Genomic DNA, 16,640 nt, shown 5'->3' on the forward strand with positions numbered 1-16,640 from the left:
AATACCAACAGGTAAGACCCTCAAAAATTAGCACAAGTCATAAAAAGTGCTCACTTATCTCTATTGTTCATGAGGATTTACATGTAATCTACTCAATGTTTCATTCATAAGGGAAAACATTTTTCATTTAAATTGTTTTTCTGCTATATAACCTGTAATATCCCTCTGACTCCAACATTCTCCTTGTCATCCCCTGAATACCCAGGGCGTGGTCCTACTTCAGGGCATTTGCATGTGTTGTTCCTTGTGTCTGTCTGGACCACTGCTGTATCAGGTGTTCCCATGCCTCTCTCCTTTACCTCACAGATGTCCTTGCATACAAGCCACACCCTTAGTTAGTCCTTCCTGGTCACCCATCTAAAATTATACATCTACACATATTCCATAATCTGGGCCTGAATCTTTATCCCCTTTCTCTGGTTACTTTTTCTCGTTAATACTTATCCCTAGGTATAATTTGCTTGTTACCTGGCTATAAGAATGTAAGCTTCAAGATTTCAGAGGTTTTTGTTTATTTCATTCATTGACCGATCTTTACGGCCTAGAACAGCACCTGGCATATAGCAGCTGTACAACTACTACTCACTAAATGAATGGGTCCTTTCATTTGGTTGCCATAACTTTAAAAAAGTAATTAAACTGATAAAACAGAGATAAGATAGACTGAAGCATGAATCTTTTTGTTCTAACATAAGAAACAAGATCAATCATTACTATTATTTGATTATCTGAAGTTATATTGGTATTTACTGAATTTGTTCTTATAATTGGCTTCCCTGGTGAACTTTCAAGAATCTTGTAAACTTTTCCATATTCTCATGATTCATTTGAACTTCTCCAACATTTTTTTAATTAAAAAAATAATTATGATTTTTAGTTAACACACCCGAGATATTTCTGTCTTAATACACTTTCCCAGGCACTCTAAATCAACATCTCATTTTCTTACACAGCTTTAAATTATGTTTTTTTGTTTTTGTTTTTTTGCGTAATTGCATACCTATCTTGAATGGTTTTCTAATGAATACTTATTTAGATGATTTGTTCTGCACTAATTATCTTTATGGTTTTCCTGTGAAATCGTGAGGATTCATTTAGCTTACTGCAACAAAATTATTATAAACTATAGAATTAATATTGATATTTCAGCTTTGTTCCTTTTTCCTACAGATTGTGTTACATGCTTTACCACAGTTTTAAAAATTAATTTGAGCTACTTTTATTTAGTCTAGTAGAAAAATTTAAAAATAGTACAGAGAATTTCTATATATTCCTCACTCAATTTCCCTAATAATAACATCTTATTTTACAATATCATAGTAAGTGAAACCATAAAATTAATATTGATTCAATACTATTAACTAAAGGCCTTTCTCAAGTTTTACCATTTTTTTCATAATTTAGTAGTTTTGTCTTCACAGTCTCATGTAACTTCTTATAACAGTGCCTCCATTTTTCCTTACATTTGATTTAATATTTGACTTCCCTTCATATACACATTTGTTGAATCTCTGCATTGTCAGCCATCACATATATTTTAGTAAGAAAATAAACTATAGTTTATTGAGAATAATAAATTTTTATTAGAAAGTTGGTGAAGGAAGCATGATCTTATCGATCTCCAGTCCCTTTCCCCCTTCTATGTCTCACTCTTTCCTTCTAATGAGTCATTACTTACTAATTTTCCTTGACTCTTGCTACTGATTATGATTTTCCATTTATAGTTCTAGAGATCAAACTTTAACATGAATAGATAGGTACATTGGAACATGAGTCAAATTTCTAGGCATATTCTATTGACTACTGACTAAATGTGGGTCCTTGTGAATCACTTTACCTTTCTGGGGCTTCATTTCATTACTTGTAGAATGTAGACATTAGACTATATAATTCTTTAGCTTCCTTTTATCTCTAAAATACTGGCTTTATAGGTAGGTTTCTGCCTAGTTTTATTATTATGTGTTCCCCTGGCTTACTGCTTTAGTTTGTAAGGCTAGCAGTAGACCAAGAAGTGTTGTGACTGCATTCTCTTCAATCTCTATAGAAGGGTTTATTGGAATAAATTACTATTAAGGACTTGACTTGATTTATTACATTTACCCATCACCCACACCTGCATTTAAACTAAACTTTTTTTTCTCTCTGGGTATTAATGTGAGTCTGAAACAAGTGTACTTGTTTAATGTAGGACAGGAAGGTAAGCTCTAGCAGGATGGTCACATGAAATGACACATTGTTCTTTGTCATGGTAATGACAAAACAATGAAGATTTACTAGTATAGCTTCTGGCTTTTAAGCTCAACTTGAAATTTAATGATCAGTATTTCACTAAACATGATGCCTAAGCAAAGTATGTGCTGCAACCTTCTTTAAAAAGTTCAGTGAAAATTACCAATTGAAGTGTTGCAACTGTTTGAATGTTTAAATGATCAAGTGCAAAATATGAAACACATTAGAACACATAATAATAAAAAGTGATTTCTAATTGAGTTGCCTTTTCATCTAATATGAAAGAGACTGAGTAATTTAGTATTAAAGCAATACATTCCAAATCATTTTGTTTTAATAAATTCTAAGCTACTTCATAGAACTTAAAAGGAATATGCAAGAATAGCTGCTGTGATATTTTGCCTTCAGAAGTTCAAGCAATTGTTGCTCTGTTATCTCTTAGCAAGTAGGCAGAATTGGGTAGCATAAGGGCACTAATGGAAATTACTTTTTTTTCCCCCACTCACAATGAGGACTCATATTTTATAATTTTTTCATGAGTTGGTTAGACAGATGTGGCCACAAGAGGATACAGAAGAAGGCTCAGAAAACAAAACTTACTATATTCACAGGTCCTAGAAATGGGAGGCACAACATACTACACAGGACCATGTGGGAAAGACACCAGGTTGGTCAGGAAGCAGAAGACAAAAGTAAAGGGAAGGCATTAGGCCATAGTCTTTATTAAAATCTCTAAGGAGAAGGCAAGGCAGGACAGGATAAATAGGTTAGGTTTGGCTAATTTGAATAATTTACTGGGCTTTAAACTCTAGCCCAGTGACCAGGTATCAGGATCTGGGATGATTTATGCAGAGGAATATTGTTTCCTGGGTACAGGGACTGGATAGAGGAGGTAGGGATCTGAATTGGTTAGTTTACAAATCAAAGGCATGTTCCTGGCTGTACCCTTTGCTATCCTTAAGAATTGGCTATTTCCAGGAGGGGCAGTGTCCCCAACTCCAAACTCCACCCCTCATGGAAAGGTTTTTTAGAAAGATGTCAAACATCATAACATACAGAAAATAAAAATATTTAAAATATTTATAACACAACTCTAATTATATCAAAAAATTTGTAATGGATTATTATAAAATGAGCTATATAGTCATTGCATATCTGTAGGAGGTTTCTTAAATTGGAAGCTATTCTGCCTTCCATGGTACATATGTTGCAGTGTTCATTGAAAAGAATGAATATGATGCCTGGCCTGTGTAGCTCAATGGTTGAGCGTTGACCTATGAACTAAGAGGTCATGGTTCGATTCCCAGTCAGGGCACATGCCTGGGTTGCAGGCTCTATCCCCAATGTGGGGCATGCAGGAGGCATTCAATCAATGTTTCTGTCTCATCATTCATGTTTTTATCTCTCTCACCCTCTCCCTTCCTCTCTGAAATCAATCTATAATGATGAAAGGGTAATATGCTAATTAGGCCAGATGTCCTTCAGGTGTCATTCTGGACATACTTCCGGATGAAACTGGGAGCAGAGTGAAGCCCGGGTCCCAGGTGCCTGCTGGCAGAGGGAACCCAGTGCTGGTAGCCGGGGAAAGGAAGGCATACTCCAGCATGAATTTTCATGCATCGGGCATCTAGTCTACATGAATAAAAAAGAAACATGCAAATTGACCGTACCTCTGCTACACCCACAAGCCACACCCACCAACCAATCAGGATGGAGTATTCAAATTAACCTAACCAAGATGGCTGTGGCCATGGAGCGAGCAGGAGGCTTGGGTTTCCCGGGCAATGGAGGAAGCCAAGCTTTCCACCCACTCTGGCTGGCCCTGGCCTCTGATCAAGGCCACAAAGTTTCAATTATAGAAGATAAATAAATCTCAAAAAAATGGTGGCAGCCACAGAGCTGGAGAGAGCAGGAGGCTTGAGTTGCCCCTGGCAATGGAGGAAGCCAAGCTCCTGCAGCTCTGGCCTGCCCTGGCCTCCGCTCAAGGCTACAAAGTTTCAATTATAGAAGATAAATAAATCCCAGATACCAGGGCCTCCGCTTGGGTCACCGGGAGGCGTGGCTGGCCTGCAAACCACCACAGGCCCCTCTCCTAGGCTGCCCCACTCCCCAAGGGAACCCCCACCCTGATCTGGGACACCCTTCAGGGCAAACAAGCTAATCCCCACCCGTGCACCAGGCCTCTATCCTATCTAATAAAAGAGTAACATGCAAATTGACTGTCACTCCAACACACAAGATGGCCAGCAGGGGAGGGCAGTTGCGAGGGACCAGGCCTGTGAGGGAGGGAGGGCAGTTGGGGGCGATCAAGCCTGAAGGGGAGGGCAGTTAGGGGTGACCAGGCTGGCAGAGGAGGGAAGTTGGGGGCAACCAGGCCTGCAGGGAAGGGCAGTTAGGGGTGACCAGGCCTGCAGGGGAGGGCAATTAGGGGCAATCAGGCTGGCAGGGGAGTGGTTAGGGGGTGATCAGGCTGGCAGGCAGAAGCAGTTAGGGGCAATCAGGAAGGCAGGCAGAGGAGCAGTTGGGAGCCAGCAGTCCTTTATTGTGAGCGGAATGCCCGACTGCCCGTTTAGGCCCAATCCTACCGGGATCGGGCCTAAACGGACAGTCAGACATCCCTCAAGGGGTCCCGGATTGGAGAGGGTGCAGGCTGGGCTGAGGGTCACACCTCCCTGTGCACGAATTTTGTGCACTGGGCCTCTAGTCTATAATAATAAAAGCATAATATGCAAATTGACCAAACAACTGACCAGCAGAACTACTGTCCAGTCGACCTTCTGGACAACCACACTATGATATTCACTGGTGCCAGGCCAGCCAAGGCAGGTGTGATGTGATTGGTCAGGGGGCCCCGTCATCATCCCACAATCACCCCACAGAGGGAGGCCCAGGACAGCCAAGCAATCTCATCCCATGCCTGTTGCCCACAGAGGGAGGTGACTGGTGGCAGGGGAGGGGAGGGGAAGCGCCACACAGATGGCAAGCAGTGGCAGCGGCAGGGGTGGAGCCAGCTGCTAGCAACCGGGGGGAGGAAAGTCCAGATAGGCCCTGATTGCCAGCCAGGCCTAGGGACCCTAACCAAGGGGTCCAGGATTGCGAGAAGGTGCAGGCTGGGCTGAGGGACAACCCCCGCCCCCCCCCCCCCGCCCAGTGCATGAATTTTGGTGCACTGGGCCTCTAGTAAAAATATATTTTAAAAAAGGAAAGAATGAATATGAGAATTTACCTCTACTACCCAGAGCATTCAGCGAAATCATTTTCAGATTGCAGGAGTGGTGATGGTGTATTATTCAGGTAGACCCAGGGAAATGCTGATAGTGCAGCTCAAATTTAAAGACAGTCTAGGAGCCAAATTCCCTCCTCCCTGGGGAACCTCAGTCTGTTCTCTCTTAATGCTTTCAACTGATTGAATGAGACCCACCCTGATTAGGAAAGAAATCTACTTTATTCAAAGTATACTGATTTAAATGTTAAATAATCTAAAAATACCTTCCCAGCAATATCCAGACTGATGCTTAATTAAATATCTGTGTGCAGTGCCCTAGCCAAATTGACTCATAAAACTAACCATCACACATGACTCACTGAACAACACGCTTTAAGGTGTGGTAGTATAAATCAATAGTGAATGACAATGGGAGCTATAGCCTGAACCCAGAAATGATTATAATTTAAGGTCATATTTGCACACTAACTTGTTCCTTCTATATATCTTCATTTATTAAAAACTAGCAAATTATGACTTTTCAGGACCATTCCTGGGGTGACAATTCTTCATGGATTCCTCACATTTTTGCATGTTTTAAAATGAGGCACTTAGTGCCTTTTATTTAGAAGTGTCTTTACAAAGATGTTGGTACAGAAAAGAGCCTTGGAAGAAGACATGGAGGTCTCTCCAGTGCAAAGGGCAGGGCAGTTATTGCGTATTACAAAATACTAGAGGCCTGGTGCACAGATTCGTGCACTGGTGGGGTCCCTCAGCCTGGACTGTGCCCTCTCCCAAACCAGTAGTCCAACATTCCCCAAAGGATGTAGTAGTGTGTGAAGTGGCAGGGGAGGAGCCCAAGCCCAGGCTGGGCACTTCGCTGCTCCCGCTCATCCTGGCCCCACTGCATCTATTGCCATCTTCAGCTCAGTAAGATCGCTGAGTGGCACTCCCACTGTGGGAGCACACTGACCACCAGGGGGCAGCTCCTGCATTGAATGTCTGCCCCCTGGTGGTCAGTGCATATCATAGTGACTGGTTGACTGGTCGTTCGGTTGCTTAGGCTTTTATATATATAAACTAGAGGCCTGATGCATGAAATTCGTGCACAGGGCAGTGTGTCCCTCAGCCCAACCTGCACCCTCTCCAATCTGGGACCCTTCAAGGGATGTGCAACTGCCCGTTTAGGCCCAATAAAGTTAGGATCGGGCCTAAACGGGCAGTTGGACATCCCTCTCAAAATCCAGGACTGCTGGCTCCCAACCACTCACCTGCCTGCCTTCCTGATTGCCCCTAACCATTTCTGCCTGCCAGCCTGATCACCCCCAAACCACTCCCCTGTCAGACTGATTGATGCCTAACTGCTCCCCTGCTAGCCTGTTTGCCCCTAACTGCCCTCCCCTGCTAGCCTGTTGCCCCTAACTGCCCTCCCCTGCAGGTCTGGGCCCCCCCAACTGCTCTCCCGTGCAGGCCTGGGTCCCCCCCCTAACTGCCCTTCCCTGCAGGCCCTGTCACCCCCAACTTCCCTCCTCTGCTGGCCTGGTCACCCCTAGCTTCCCTCCCCTGCAGGCTTAATCACCCCCAATTGCCCTCCCTTGCAGGCCTGGTCCCTCCCACTGCCCTCCCCTGCTGGCCATCTTGTGATGGCCATCCCGTGTCCACATGGGGGCAGGATCTTTGACCACATGGGGGCAGCCATCTTGTGTGTTGGAGTAATGGTCAATTTGTATATTATTTTATTAGATAGGATTAGATAGGATAGAGGCCTGGTTCACGGATTGAGGCCGGCTGGTTTGCCCTGAAGGGAGTCCTGGATCAGGGTGGGGGTTCTCTTGGGGCGTGGGGCAGCCTGGGCGAGGGGCCTGTGGTGGTTTGCAGGCTGGCCATGCCCCCTGGCGACCCAAGTGGAGGCCCTGGTATCTGGGATTTATTTATCTTCTATAATTGAAACTGTGTAGCATTGAGCTGAGCCAAGCCTCCTGCTCGCTCCATTGCCACAGCCATTTTTGTTGGGATTTATTTATCTTCTATAATTGAAACTTTGTAGCCTTAAGCAGAGGCCAAGGCAGGCCAGGGAAGGCATAAAGCTTGGCTTCCTCCATCGCCAGGGGCAACTCAAGCCTCCTGCTCTCTCCAGGTCCGTGGATGCTGCCATTTTTGTTTGGATTTATTTATCTTTTATAATTGAAACTTTGTAGCCTTGAGCAGAGGCCTGGGCCCTCCAGGGCAGGCGGAAAGCTTGGCTTCCTTCCTTGCTGGGGAAACCCAAGCCTCCTGCTCTCTCTGTGGCCATAGGCATCTTGGTTGGGTTAATTTGCATTCTCGCTCCTGATTGGCTGGTGGGCGTGGCTTGTGGGTGTAGTGGAGGTACACTCAATTTGCATATTACTCTTTTATTAGATAGGACTAGAGGCCCGGTACATAAAAATTATTCACAGGGGGCGTCCCTCAGCTCTGCCTGCACCCTCCTTAATCCAGGACCACTGGCTCCTAACTGCTCACCTTCCTGTCTGCCTGATCACCCCTAACCCCCTCTGCATACCTGCTTCCTGATTGCCCCTAACCGCCTCTGCCTGCCTGCCTGATCACCCCTAACCCCTCTGCCTGCCTGCCTGATCATCCCTAACTGCCTCTGCCTGCCTGCCTGATGCCCCTAAATTCTCTCCCCTGCCAGCCTGATTGCCCCTAACTGCTTCTGCCTCAGCCCCCGCCACCATGGCTTTGTCCAGAAGGACATCTGGAAGATGCCCAGTCTATCTGGTCTAATTAGCATATTACCCTTTTATTAGTATATAGATATAGATAGATATAGATATAGATTAGAGATAGAGATAGAGATAGAGATAGAGATAGAGATAGAGATAGAGATAGATAGAGAGATAGATAGAGAGATAGAGAGATAGATAGATAGATAGATAGATAGATAAATAGATAGATAGATTTGGGTTTCCTAAATTCAGAATTCTTCTGCTCTAATGCAATGATCTTTGTGAAGGCGTGCATATGCGTCCATTCCACTCACTTCGCTGGGGCTTTGGAGTACAGGGAATGGACACCAATCTGCTGATAACTACTCTGCTTGCTGTGCCATGAGTAATACAATCCTTTATACCTGATCTACAAGTCTTGCATCATTTATCATCACCCTTGAAACCATAATGGGCTAACTTGTTGGCTTAAAAGTAGGTTAAAATTGATTTCTTAGCATTTCTTGAAACCTTTAATTTTGATCATTACTTTAGATTATTTTACTGGTGACTATAATGCATGCTGTGGTACTCTCTTTACTTTTAATATGCTCATCACTGCATCAAAGATGAAATGTTATAGACAATCTGCATTACCATCCCCCCAAATTGAAACTGACCATTTGCTTTTGATAATAGAAGAAAACCACTATGTTTCCATATATTTTGCTCATCTGAAAAATAAGACCCTTATACGTACTTTACATATCTCTTTAAGTACAGCAGCAAATTTGTTCTGATTGAGAGTAGCTTGTGTATTCACCCTCCTTGACCTAATAACTGAACTGAGAAGGAACTTGGAATGAGAATGAGGATGACAGCATTAGTCTCAGCTGGCCTTTGGGGACAGATGATACAGAAAACTTCAGTGTGACCAAAGATTCCTCTAACCTCATGAGATAAAAAATTCAGCGGGCAAATTTTACTGCCACACTACTAATTAAATCAGTTTAATTCATTCATGTCATATACTTATGCATGGATGCCTTAGTCCATATTGAAATGCACAAAGAGAATCAGTATTAATTGAACTACAGGAATATGAGGCAGGAGAGCTGTCCAGGTGCTGACTCTGAGGCAAGTTACTGCATCTCTGGCCTGAGGCATATCTACATGCACACTGCACATGCAGTTATCTAAGGCATGTGCCCATACCCTACACTCTTGCAGCCACTTTTGTAATACTTGATTCTAACACAGAAAAATAATATTCACACTAAGGATAGAAAAACGTGGATACCTTAGAAAAATGCAGGCACTGTGCTTTTATCATGGAAATTGGAGGGTATGATTCCAATTAATTCCTTATTATGTTAATTAAATTCTACTGTAAAGGATCCAGACATGGATTACTCTGGATAGATAGCTTATGCACCTTAATACTGAGACCACTGCTCACAGCCTTTTTGTTGCTTTAAAAAAAAAAATCTTAGATCCATTTTTAAAAGTAGAAGATTGTATTTTTTATATATAAAACTTTAATTCTCTTCTTTTCCATAAATATCCTATCTAATAAAAGAGTAATATGCAAATCGACCATCACTCCAACACACAAGATGGCTGCCCCCATGTGGTCAAAGATCCTGCCCCCATGTGGACACAAGATGGCCACCACGAGATGGCCAGCAGGGGAGGGCAGTTGGGAGGGACCAGGCCTGCAAGGGAGGGCAGTTGTGGGTGATCAGGCCGGCAGAAGAGGGCAGTTGGGAGGGACCAGGCCTGCAAGGGAGGGCAGTTGGGGTGACCAAGCCTGCAGGGGAAGGTAGTTAAGGGTGACCAGTCTGGCAGAGGAGCGAAGTTGGTGGTGAATGGGCCTGCAGGGAAGGGCAGTTGGGGGGGACCCAGGCCTGCAGGGGAGAACAGTTGGGGGGGACCAGGCCTGCAGGGGAGGGCAGTTAGGGGTGAGCAGGCCTGCAGGGGAGGGCAGTTAGGGGCAATCAGGAAGGCAGGCAGGTGAGCAGTTGGGAGCCAGCAGTCCTGGATTGTGAGAGGGATATCTGACTGCCCATTTAGGCCCAAGTAGGATTCAGGCCTAAACGGGCAGTCAGACATCCCTTGAGGGGTCCCAGATTGGAAAGGGTGCAGGCTGGGTGGAGGGACACACTGCCCAGTGCACAAATTTCGTGCACTGGGCCTCCAGTGCAGTATATAAAAAAATCAGAACTATAATGATGTTTTAGTTTTAGAAAAGGGTTTTTCTCCATGCTTTTTAAAAATGCTTATTTTCTAATCCAAGTCACTAAATTAATTTGAATTATATTTTCTGTCCTATTTATTAGTTTTAAGTCTTTAAATAAATAAATTGGTTTGTTTTAAATGTTTACATAATTCTTATTTTTTAAATAATTACATAATTATTCCTTTTAATTTATATACATTTTATTATTATCTCTTATTCACCCTTATTTCCTTATTGGTAGGTATCAATTGTAGGAAATAACATTGGTATCTTTGAGAATTTTTCACTCAAATATAGCTTTTGATGAGATGTATGTTTTAAAACATACATTTATATATTATGTCTATTTGTAAAAGTTATTTTTATAGAACAATGTTTAAAAAGAATATTTTTAATAATTTGAGCCAAAATAATATATTTATCTTAAGTATTTACAGACTGCATGAAAAAGTCTTTTTTAAAATATGAATTATATGGATGTCTCATTTTTTTCTCTTAGAATGAAATGTATATGCATATAACCTAAAAAAAGGAAAAATACAAGAAAGCATTATTTACTAGAATTTTTCTCTTAAATAAAAAATACAAACTTGTTGAGAGTCCTTGCCCACTGATTAATGAAAATGGGTATTTGTTGTTAGTTATGTAATCCTATATAATAAAGAGGTAATATGCAAATTAACCCTTATGCCCTCACAAGATGGCTGCCTACGACCAGGCCGGCAAGGGGGTTAGTGAGGGATGACCAAACGACTGAACAAGCAGGCTGCGTGGGGTGACCAGGTCAGCAGGGGAGGGCAGTTAGGGGTGACCAGGCTGGCAGGGGGGCAGTAAGGGGTGACCAGGCCAGCAGGGGGGGGGGCAGTTAGGAGCAACCAGGCTGGCAGGGAGGGGGCAGTTAGGGGCACTCAGGTGACACACAGAGGCAGTGAGGGGTGATACAGAGGCAGTGAGGGGTGATCAGGCTGGCGGGGGGGGGGCAGTTTGGGGCGACCAGGCAGGCAGGCAGGTGAGCTATTAGAAGCCAGCAGTCTAGGATTGTGAGAGGCATGTCCGACTGCCGGTTTAGGCCCAAGCGGGCCTAAACCGGCAGTTGGACATCCCCCAAGGGGTCCCGGATTGGAAAGGGTGCAGGCTGGGCTGAGGGGACCCCCTGCCCATGCATGAATTTTGTGCCTTGGGCCTCTAGTAGTACTACTAATAATAATAGCAACATGGGTGCAAATGTTGAATTTGGAATGTAGAATACTTGAACTCTACCCAACAGTATAAAAAAAAAAATCTATTCTTAATAAGTTTCTCTTTATCAAACAACTTTCTTGCATTTGAACAAGCATGTGTTTCTTTGGGCTAGCAAATAGTATCTATGTTGTTCATGGACATTGTCTGAAAACAGAGTGCCATAAAACTTCTTATGTCTTGATCACCATGTTGAAGGATGTTGGTCATAGAGTTTATAATAGTCAATCTCAGGCAGGCCCCAAGCCAACCCACTTGAATAAAAAATCAAATGTACATAAAACCGATGCTCTATGTGTCTTAGCATTCCATCTAAGTTATAGAATAATTAAAGGCTTATACATATGATATGGAGGCAGACAACTTCCCTTATCAATGTATAATTTGTTGAGAAAAGCATTCACTGATTGTTCAGGCTTTGTCCTACAAGTATAAGAAAGAAATTTCTTTATTTTTTTTTTTAATTTAATAAATCTTTATTTTTCAGATTATTACAATTGTTTATCCTTTTTTCCCCCATAGCTCCCCTCCACCTGGTTCCCACCCCACCCTTTGCCCTTACCTCCCCCCACACTGTCCTCATCCATAGGTGTACGATTTTTGTCCAGTCTCTTCCTGCACTCCCCATTCCCCTTTCCCCCTGAGAATTATCAGTCCACTCCCTTTCTATGCCCCTGATTCTATTATATTCACCAGTTTATTCTGTTCCTCAGATTTTTAATCCACTTGATTTTTAGGTTCACTTGTTGATAGATATGTATTTGTTGTTCATAATTTTTCTCTTTACATTTTTCTTCTGCCTCTTCTTAAAGAATACCTTTCAGCATTTCATATAATACTGGTTTGGTGGTGATGAACTCCTTTAGCTTTTTCTTATCTGTGAAACTCTTTATCTGACCTTCCATTCTGAATAATAGCTTTGCTGGGTAGAGTAGTCTTGGTTGTAGGTTCTTGCTATTCATCACTTTGAATATTTCTTGCCACTCCTGTCTGGCCTGCATAGTTTCTGTTGAGAAATCAGCTGACAATCGTATGGGTGCTCCCTTGTAGGTAATTAACTGTTTTTCTCTTGCTGCTTTTAATATTCTCTCTTTGTATTTTGCTCTTGGCATTTTAATTATCATGTGTCTTGGTGTGGTCCTTTTTGGATTCCTTTTGTTTGGGGTTCTGTGTGCTTCCTGGATTTGTAAGTCTATTTCTTTCACCAGGTGGAGGAAGTTTTCTGTCATTATTTCTTCCAATAGGTTTTCAGTATCTTGCTCTCTCTCTTCTTCTGGCACCCCCATAATTCTGATGTTGGTATGCTTGAAGTTGTCCCAGAGTCTTCTTACACTATCTTCAACTTTTTGGATTCTTTTATCTTTTTTTTGCTTTTCCGGTTGAGTGTTTTTTGCTTCTTTGTATTTCAAATCTTTGACTTGATTCTTGCATTCCTCTAGTCTGCTGTTGGGTCTCTGTATAATATTTTTTATTTCAGTCAGTGTATGTTTAATTTCTAGTTGGTCCTTTTTCATATCTTTGAGGGTCTGGTTATATTTATCGGCCTTTTCTAGGATATTCTTGAAAAGCCTTATAACCGTGGTTTTGAATTCTATATACAGTCGTTTGTTTTCCTCCATTTCTTTCGTTTGTGATCTGTTTCTTCATCTCCCCATTTTTCACTGCTTCCCTGAGTTGGTAGGGTAGCTTTGTGTGCTAGGTTTCCTATATGGCCCAGTGGGTCGGCCTCCCCAGTTAACCTGAGGTGGACACTCTTGGTGCACCCCTTTGTGGACTGTGTGTACAGCCTTGTTGTAGTTAAGTCTTGATTGTTGTTGGTATCACTGGGAGGAATTGACCTGCAGGCCAGTTGTCTGTGAGGATCAGCTGTGTCTACACTGGGAGATTTTCAGTGCTGGAGACAGCCTTATAGGATTAGCCTTGCCAGATTGCAAAAGCCTCTGTGCTCAGCTTGGAAGGGGTGGAGTCTCAGGGCGGGGCAGAGAGTCTTGGCTTCCCATCAGCCCTGCCCTTGCATGCAAATCTCCAGACCTCTGCCTTCCACGGTTCCTAAGTTTCCGCCTTACAGTCCAGATTTCCCCTGTAAGATCTTGGGTCCCCAGGGGCTCGCCCAGAACTGCGGTTCAGTGCAGTTGGAACTGGGGTTCAGTGCAGTCAGGAGCTTCCGACTCCCTTCCGCTAGGGATAGCTTGTGGTAACCTCCGCAGTCAGTCTTTGTGTGCATTCTCGCCTCCAGACCCCTGCCGCCACTGCTCCCCTGAGTCTCCAAGTCTCCGAGTCTCCGTGTGCCTTTCTCTCTACCTAACAGTCCAAACTCCTCCTGTATGAGCCTGGGTCCACAGGGTTTCACCCGGAACTGAGGTTCAGTGCAGTTGGGGGCTTCCTTTCCCCTCCCGCCAGAGAAAGCCAGCCAGGCACTCCTCTGCCCTTCCTCTCTGCGCATGCATGCCCCGTACCTCAACTCTTTGCCGCTCCTTCTCTGTGAGCTTTCCTCTTTCCTTCTAGTTGTAGAATTTCCACTCAGCCAGCTTTCCTGTGGTTCTGGATGGTGTCCTTTCTGTCTTTTAGTTGTAGTTTTGAAATTGTTGTGCGGGGCATCAGTTTAGGTGCTTACCTATGCTGCCATCTTGGTTTCTCCTGGAGAAAGAAATTTCTTATGTTCTCTGTTAAACATAGCCTGAAAAGATTCTCAATTTCCATATAAACTCTTTTAGGAGTTTCTTTAAAATTTGTATTCAGCTTTATTCTTCCCAGAACTGAAAAAAAACAAAACAGACATAAAAATAGCAACATCAGAAAACACTCTAGGATAATTGCTTCACTGTTATCTTAACAGATTAGATAGGTAGCTAAAGGAAAGATTATTCTAATGATGATATAATTGCAACATTTATATAACATTTACTATGCGAAAACCTATTTTAATAATTTCACATATATTAACTTATTTAATCCTCAAAACCATACTATGAATTTTGGAAGTCTATTCTAAGCAAGTTTCTCTTTACCAAACCCCTTTCTTGTATTTGAATAGTCATGTATTTCCTTGGCCTAGTAAGGAAACATTACACCCATTTTAAATATCAGGAAGTTGAAGAATGAAAGGCTAAGGAACTCCCTCAGTTAGAGAAATAGTGTAGTGAGTGGCAGAACCTGGGGTGTGTGATCCCAGAACTTGGATTCTAACTACTACTTTATTCTGTTCAAACACTTGTTTTTCAAAGACAACACAAACAACCCAATTAAGACAGAATCCACTCAAATTCTGCTTTTTAGAATTCAATGCAATTGCACTGTTACTATTTATTCACAACTGACTTTGGATGTACAATTTCTAGTTAAAGTTAGTCACTAGTCAAAATTCCAGAAAATAGCATTAAATAATCATTTAAGAAAACATAAAATATATTTCTATCAAGTAGCACTCAGAAGGAAAAGATCCAGGATTTATATCAAATATTTTTACCTGATAAATTAATGAAAACTAACATATATTGAGAATTTACAATGTTCCAGGCAGTATGCTGTTTTACATACAGTAGCTAATTTACACTTTGTTATCATATTACAGCATAGGTGCTATTATCTTCACTTTACAAATGGATAATTTAAGAATCAAAGTGACTAAGTTGCTTACCCAAGTGTCAGAAACAAAATTTCAATCCAGATAATATTGAAACTGCTTAATATGAAAAAAAAGTAAAAGTCTCAAGTCAGAGGTCAAAATGAAACATTTTAAAAATAAAAAGGTTATTGAGGAAGGAAGTTTCCATGCTGGAGTATAATTCAAATGCAATATAATTTTTGAAAACCAACTAACAAGGTAAAAATCAGCCACAGACTATGGCAAATAGAAAAACAAAAAAACTACTATATTTTTCCATTTTGCCATAGTAGGAGAGTGCTCATAAAATGGTCAATAAAGTAAAGATAAAAATTAAACTTTTTTTAAAGCATAGGCATAATTAACCTGTGAAAATTACTCATATTAGATGCTAATGAAGCAAATAGCTTAGTGAAATTGAGAACATATCTAATTCACTATAATGAGATTTTCAGTTAGATCAGATCACATGTTGTATTAGTCATTTTGAGTCTGGACACGTATTGATTAGCAGGAGAGGTTACAAAAGAAAATTTTCTTTCTTTACAAGGTCAGAAGGGTTATGCAATTTAAGAATATTATAATAGCGCCAGCCAGCGTGGCTCACTGATTGAGCATCGACATATGAACCAGGGGTCATGATTTGATTCCAAGTCAGGACACATGCCTGGGTTGCAGCTCCATCCCCAGTGTGGGGCATGCAGGAAGCAGCTGATCAAGGATTCTCTCTCATCATTCATGTTTCTATCTCTCTCACTCTACCTTCCCCTCTAAAATAAATAAATAAAATATTTTTTTAAAAAAGAATATGATAATATCAAATCTGTATTACATCTGCATACGAGGCAATAAATGCCATATAGTGTGCAAATGTGCAGCTCTGTCTCCAATCTACTACTTCTTTCTTTGTCCACTAAGTTGCAGTTCCTTATCTCATATGCAGGAAGAAGAGGCTTCCCTGGTTTTGAAAGAAAAGAAGGAGTTCACAGTAATTTCTCATGCAATAGAGGAATGGAACTACGATTACTATGTTGTAGAAAGTTTGGAGGGTAGTTTACAAAATGACAAAAAGCGAGGACAGGACCCACCATAGGAGCAGTGCATTTTTAAAGATCTCTACATTGGTTATCTGACTTGAATTTTTTATGTGATAATAGATTATAAACCTTCACTTTCAAAATGTTAGAGTTTCCCTTTCTGTGAAGTGTTTAAATTAGGTGAATTTGTAAGATTATATATTTATAACATTACTTTGGATTATTATTGCCTACTAGAGGCCTGGTGCATGAAATTCGTGCAAGGGAGGGGGTGTCCCTCAGCCTGGCCTGCACTCTCTCCAATCTGGGACCCCTCGGGGGATGTCTGGCAGTTGGACATCCCTCTCACAATCTGGGACCCCTGGCTCCTAACCGCTTACCTGCCTGCCTGCCTGATTGC

The 16,640-nt window shown here is 42.0% G+C and overlaps 1 protein-coding gene across 2 annotated transcripts in view; it reads left to right on the forward strand.

Moving 5' to 3' along the window:
* LRP1B (LDL receptor related protein 1B) overlaps window positions 1-16,640 on the forward strand; it is a 1,782,191-nt gene that overhangs the window by 1,019,117 nt on the left and 746,434 nt on the right. The window lies entirely within an intron of this gene.

Source organism: Plecotus auritus (assembly GCF_963455305.1).
Source record: "Plecotus auritus genome assembly, chromosome: 5".
Taxonomy (NCBI): Eukaryota; Metazoa; Chordata; class Mammalia; order Chiroptera; family Vespertilionidae; genus Plecotus; species Plecotus auritus.